This window comes from Mauremys mutica, chromosome 8 (assembly GCF_020497125.1).
Source record: "Mauremys mutica isolate MM-2020 ecotype Southern chromosome 8, ASM2049712v1, whole genome shotgun sequence".
NCBI classification, from domain to species: Eukaryota; Metazoa; Chordata; order Testudines; family Geoemydidae; genus Mauremys; species Mauremys mutica.
In genome coordinates, this window is record NC_059079.1 from 10,465,330 (window position 1) to 10,471,329 (window position 6,000).

Genomic DNA, 6,000 nt, shown 5'->3' on the forward strand with positions numbered 1-6,000 from the left:
GATGGCAGCTTTGGAAGCGTCTCGCGGGTTGTTGTTTCGGAGGGGCCGGTGCCCCAGGTCTGAAATACACCCAGCACCCCCATGCCATGCCCGAGCCCGCTGGAAGCTGGGCAATCAGCGCCCGCCTGACCATGCCAGGCTGCCTGTAGGGCTGGGAGCTACCTGGGGGAAGGGGGAGTCCAGCCTCGTCTCGCCCCGGGTCTGCGCCCAGAGGAGCGGATGGGAGTCTCCAGCACGGGCACCTGCTGCCCGGCGCCCCAAGCTTCGGAGGGGCCGGGGAAAGTTGGAGCAGCCCGGCCAGCCGCGATCGCTCTTACCTTGGGCGCAGGGGGTGCAGCCTGAGACAGCGCCGGCTGCAGAGGGCGGCTAGGGGGCAGGAGCACAGGGACCCGGCGGGTTATCTGCCGGCGGGGCGCAGGCACCAGCCCGAGCCGTGCAGGGCTCCCCGGCGCTGCGCGCAGCTGAGCTGAGCTGAGCAGAGGCTCTCGACGGCTCCAGCCCGGGCCAAGAGCGGGAGCACCTGGGACTGCCCTGAGGGCGGAGCTAGGGGCGCTGGAGGCTGCTGCAGCCGCCTGCCCTCCCAGCTGCGTGCTGGGCGGCCGCTCACCGGTGCTGGTGCTGCCGCTCGGTCCCCCGCGCGGAGCCGTCACCTGCGCTGCTGCCGGAAACCCAGCCAGAGGGAGCGCGGAGCCCCGTGGGCAGCCCGCAGGTACAGGCAGGGCCAGACTGCGCTGCGCTGCGCTGCGCTCCGCCGCACCTGTGTGCGCACAGCCTGGCAACACCCCATCTGCACCTGTGCGCGCACCTCGGTAACACCCCTGCTGCACCTGTGCGCGCACACACATAGACCGGTTACACCCCCACTACACCTGTGCGCGCACACATCCCGGTAACACCCCTGCTGCACCTGTGCGCACCGCACACACATAGACCGGTTACACCCCCACTACACCTGTGCGCGCACACATCCCATTAACACCCCTGCTGCACCTGTGTGCACACACATAGACCGGTTACACCCCCACTACACCTGTGCGCGCACACATCCCGGTAACACCCCTGCTGCACCTGTGTGCACACACATAGACCGGTTACACCCCCACTACACCTGTGCACGCACACATCCCGGTAACACCTCGCTGCACCTGTGCGCGCACACATCCCGGTAACACCCCTGCTGCACCTGTGTGCACACACATAGACCGGTTACACCCCCACTACACCTGTGCGCGCACACATCCCGGTAACACCCCTGCTGCACCTGTGTGCACACACATAGACCGGTTACACCCCCACTACACCAGTGCGCGCACACATCCCATTAACACCCCTGCTGCACCTGTGCATGCACACAAACTGGGTACACCCCGCTACACCTGTGCGTGCACACACCCCAGTTACACCCCAGCTATACCTGTGTGCGCACACACACCTCAGTTACACCCCAGCGATACCTGTGTGTACACACATCCTGGTAGCACCCCAGCTACACCTTTGTGCACACCTGCACTGCTGCGGGAAACCCAGCCAGAGGGAGTGCGGAGCCCCGTGGGCAGCCCGCAGGTACAGGCAGGCAGGTACTGCTTTTCTGTTAGGAAAGCACCTAAGTCCAGTGTGGGCACTACCAGACATAAATAATAATTGTATCTGAAGAAGGGAAAATACAGAGGGTCTGTGTTAAATGAAAAATAGCCCCTAGGAAGAGAGAGCAAGGAGACTATGTAACATCCTTTAAGAACTCTGGAAGGTCCTCCTTTAAGGTCCATCCTTTAAGGTCCTCATTAACGATCTGGAAGATGGTGTGGACTGCACCCTCAGCAAGTTTGCAGATGACACTAAACTGGCAGGAGTGGTTGATACGCTGGAGGGTAGGGATAGGATACAGAGGGACCTAGACAAATTAGAGGATTGGGCCAAAAGAAATATGATGAGGTTCAACAAGGACAAGTGCAGAGTCCTGCACTTGGGACGGCAGAATCCCATACACTGCTACAGACTAGGGACTGAATGGCTGGGCAGCAGTTCTGCAGAAAAGGACCTAGGGATTACGGTGGACGAAAAGCTGAAGATGAGTCAGCAGTGTGCCCTTGTTGCCAAGAAGGCTAATGGCATTTTGAGTTGTATAAGTAGGGGCATTTCCAGCAGATTGAGGGATGTGATAATTCCCCTCTACTCAGCACTGGTGAGGCCTCATTTGGAGTACTGTGTCCAGTTTTGGGCCCCACACTACAAGAAGGATGTGGATAAATTGGAGAGAGTCCAGCGGAGGGCCACAAAAATGATTAGGGGGCTGGAGCACATGCCTTATGAGGAGAGGCTGAGGGAACTGGGATTGTTTAGCCTGCAGAAGAGAAGAATGAGGGGGGATTTGATAGCTGCTTTCAACTACCTGAAAGGGGGTTCCAAGGAGGATGGATCTAGACTGTTCTCAGTGGTAGAAGATGACAGAACAAGGAGTAATGGTCTCAAATTGCAGAGGGGGAGGTTTAGGTTGGACATTAGGAAAAACTTTTTCACTAGTAGGGTGGTGAGGAACTGGAATGGGTTACCTAGGGAGGTGGTGGAATCTCCTTCCTTAGAGGTCTTTAAGGTCAGGCTTGACAAAGCCCTGGATGGGATGATTTAGTTGGGGTTGGTCCTGCTTTGAGCAGGGGGTTGGACTAGATGACCTCCTGAGGTCCCTTCCAACCCTGAGATTCTATGATTCTATGATATAGACCGGTTACACCCCCACTACACCTGTGCACACACACAGATCAGTTACACCCCCACAACCCCACTGCCTATACCTGTGCACACATATACCGATTATACCCCCACACCCTCATTATACCTGTGCACACACCTGTTACATCTCTGCTGTACCTATGCACATACACCAGGGTCACACCAGCACAGGCCAGTACAGCCCTGCTATACTTGTGTGCGCACACACATGCAGGTTATACCCCCGCTATACCTGTGCACTCCCACACAACCCCATTATACATGTGTGCATACACACTAGTTACATCTCTGCTATACCTGTGCACACTCACACACATCTGTGAGCACATCAGTTATACCCCAGCTACACTTGTGCACACACACACCAATTACATCCCACAGCCTTGCTATACCCATGTGCACACACACTGGTTACACGCACACAACCCTGCTATACCTGTGTGCGCACACACCATTTACACCTCTGCTACACCTGTGTGCACACACACTGGTTATATCCCAGATATGCCTGTGTGCATGCACATGGGTTACACCCCACAGCCCCACTAAACCTGTGTGCACACACACCAGTTACACCTCCACTAGCCCATTATACCTGCGTGTGCACACACACTGGTTACACACGGGCTATACCTGTGAGCACACACACACCAGTTACACCCATACACCTCCATTATACCTGTGCACACACCAATTACATGCCTGCTATACTAATGCACACACAATATACACATACTGGTTACACCCATACACACCCATTATACCTGTGCACACACCAATTACATGCCTGCTATACTAGTGCACACACAATATACTGGTTACACCCATTATACCTGTGCACGCACCAATTACACCTCCTCTACAAACACACATACCCCAGTTATACCTATACACCCCCATTATATCTGAAAGCACACCAGTTATATCCCCAGTATACTTGTGCGTACCCACACATCGGTTACACACATACATCCTCATATATTTGTACACACTCCATACCTTGTGTGCATTAGGTACAGCCATACACCCCCATTATACCTGTACACATACCGGCTACACCCCTACTATACCAGGGTATACCCATGCATCTCTCTGCTCCCCACCATACCCATGTGTACGTGAGCATTCACACACATACCAGTTATGCACAGGCATACACATTACACCCATGTATCTCCTACATCCCCATTACAACTGTGTGTCTTCCCCCTTCTCAGTTGCACCTTCACATCCACATTCATATTCTGTCCCTACACATCAGGAGGATCTCTTCCCACAGCAGCTGAGGAAGAGGGGGGATTGCTAACCCAAGCCAGGGAGAGGAGGGGAATCATGGTTCCCATGGGAACATGTAGCCCAAAGGTGATTTTTACCGTAAATAGAGGGCTGTGGAGGTACAAAGAGGAGAAGAAATCATTTACATTGATCCATCTGAATGGCAGATTGACAGTTTCTCCCTTCCCCAGTCCGGAACCATTCTGATCCACTGCACAACAGCTTTGCAAACCAGTACCTATCTTAGAACCTAAATGAGGACTTATACCACTATAAAGTAAGGTGTGGTGCGAGTTTAAACCTCTGTAGTCATACCAGTATAACACTTCCTGTGTGGATTGGCCCAGAAAGGCTGTCATCTCATGCTGCATAATCTCAGTTTTCATTTACAAAATTAAGGACTGGATTGTCTGGGGCAAAGTGAATTTAAAATTGCAGAGGCAGCTGATGGAGAATTCCCCTTGTGCAGAGGAACCTGCACCCAAGGAAAGCTGGCGAAGAGGGCTCTGCCACACCCTGCACAAGCCATCCCTCACCCTCAACAGAAAGGGGGAAGAAGTTATGTTGGGGGTGTGCCAGGGTTGGGGAGAGAAAAGGGTATGGCAGAGCAGACTCCCTAAAGGACGTTACATCAGTGCCACACGTTAGAGCTATCGAGGGATTGCTGATGATGATGACATTAGAGCTGCTTCTCTGTAGCTCTAACTTGCTCCAGGGCCAGGCAGCTTAGATTAGGGAGCCACAACCAGCGCCCTCATAGTCTTGTGTCCCCACTGCACTTGAGCTCTGCTAGGTTCTGGTGGCGAATCTGCCCCACAGTGTTTCTAGCTCCAGGAAACGTAACTTGCTACTGATAGATTCTGGGTTCAGAATTCTCCTGGAAAGCTAATCTGGTCTCTGTTTAAAATCCTTCTTGTAGAAAAGTGGATGTTTGTTAGGACTTGGGTGGGGGGGACATGGTGAGTCTGTGTATCTTAGATATTTAATGTATCTATATATCTTGAGGAAGCCATTGCAGCAGACTGGAAAACAATGGTATTTCTAAATGGCCTGTGCCACGCAAGAGGTCAGACTAGATGATCACAGTGCTCCCTTCTGGCATTAAGCTTGATGAAGAAAAGCTCCACATTAAACTCAGGACCATTTCAAATCTGGCCCATAAAAAGAGTGGAAAAGAGAGACACAGAGAGCAACACAAATGATTAAAGGTCTAGAAAACATGACCTATGAGGAAAGATTGGAAAAATTGGGTTTGTTTAGTCTGGAGACTAACAATGGGGACATAATAGTTTTTAAGTACATAAAAGGTTGTTACAAGGAGGAGGGAGAAAATTGTACTTGTTAACCTCTGAGGATAGGACAATGGGCTTAAATTGCAGCAAGAGCGGGTTAGATTGGACATCAGGAAAAACTTCCTAACTGTCAGGGTGGTTAAGTGCTGGAATAAATTACCAAGGGAGGTTGTGAAATCTCCGTCATTGGAGGTTTTTAAGAGCAGGTTAGACAAACACCTGTCAGGGATGGTCTAGAAAGATAATACTTAGTCCTGCCTTGAGTGCAGGGGACTGGAGTAGAAGACCAGGAGTGCAGAGGTGGAAGGGGTGATGACTGCAGGCAGAAGGGGTGGAGACCCCCCACACACACACTTGCTCTGCCCAGGGCCCCACAAATCCCTACTCCACCTCTGGTTCTAGGAAGCATACCCACCTCATCCCTTTCCAAAAACTACATTCCAGAACAGCCAGTGTACATAATGGGGGTTTGCGGCTTTGTCTCCTCACAGCTGGTGGTGCTGTTCTTTAATATTCTCTCTCACTGACTTGCATTGATTCAAGGCAAGGACCCAGATACTCAGCCTAGGAAGGCATTCCAAACAGCCGTCTGAAGCACATGCAGGCTCTGTCTCTGATTTCAGAGAGGGCACATTATGACCTAGTATTGCTTGTGGCACTGTCTCCAAGTCCAACCCTGCCAAACATCCCAGGACAATCCTCTTTA

At 52.4% G+C, this 6,000-nt stretch overlaps 1 protein-coding gene across 2 annotated transcripts in view; it reads right to left on the bottom strand.

Annotated features, from left to right (window-relative positions):
- Positions 1 to 626, bottom strand: part of RAB3B (RAB3B, member RAS oncogene family) — a 130,951-nt gene extending 130,325 nt beyond the window's left edge. Inside the window, exon 1 of one of the 2 annotated variants that reach the window (XM_045026139.1) lies at positions 608 to 626. The gene's annotated coding sequence lies outside the window, so the exon portion shown is untranslated. Of the gene's footprint in view, positions 1 to 317; positions 431 to 607 lie in introns of those variants that run through there. The other variant, XM_045026138.1, reaches the window with a different exon arrangement.
- Positions 627 to 6,000: the final 5,374 nt, after the last annotated feature.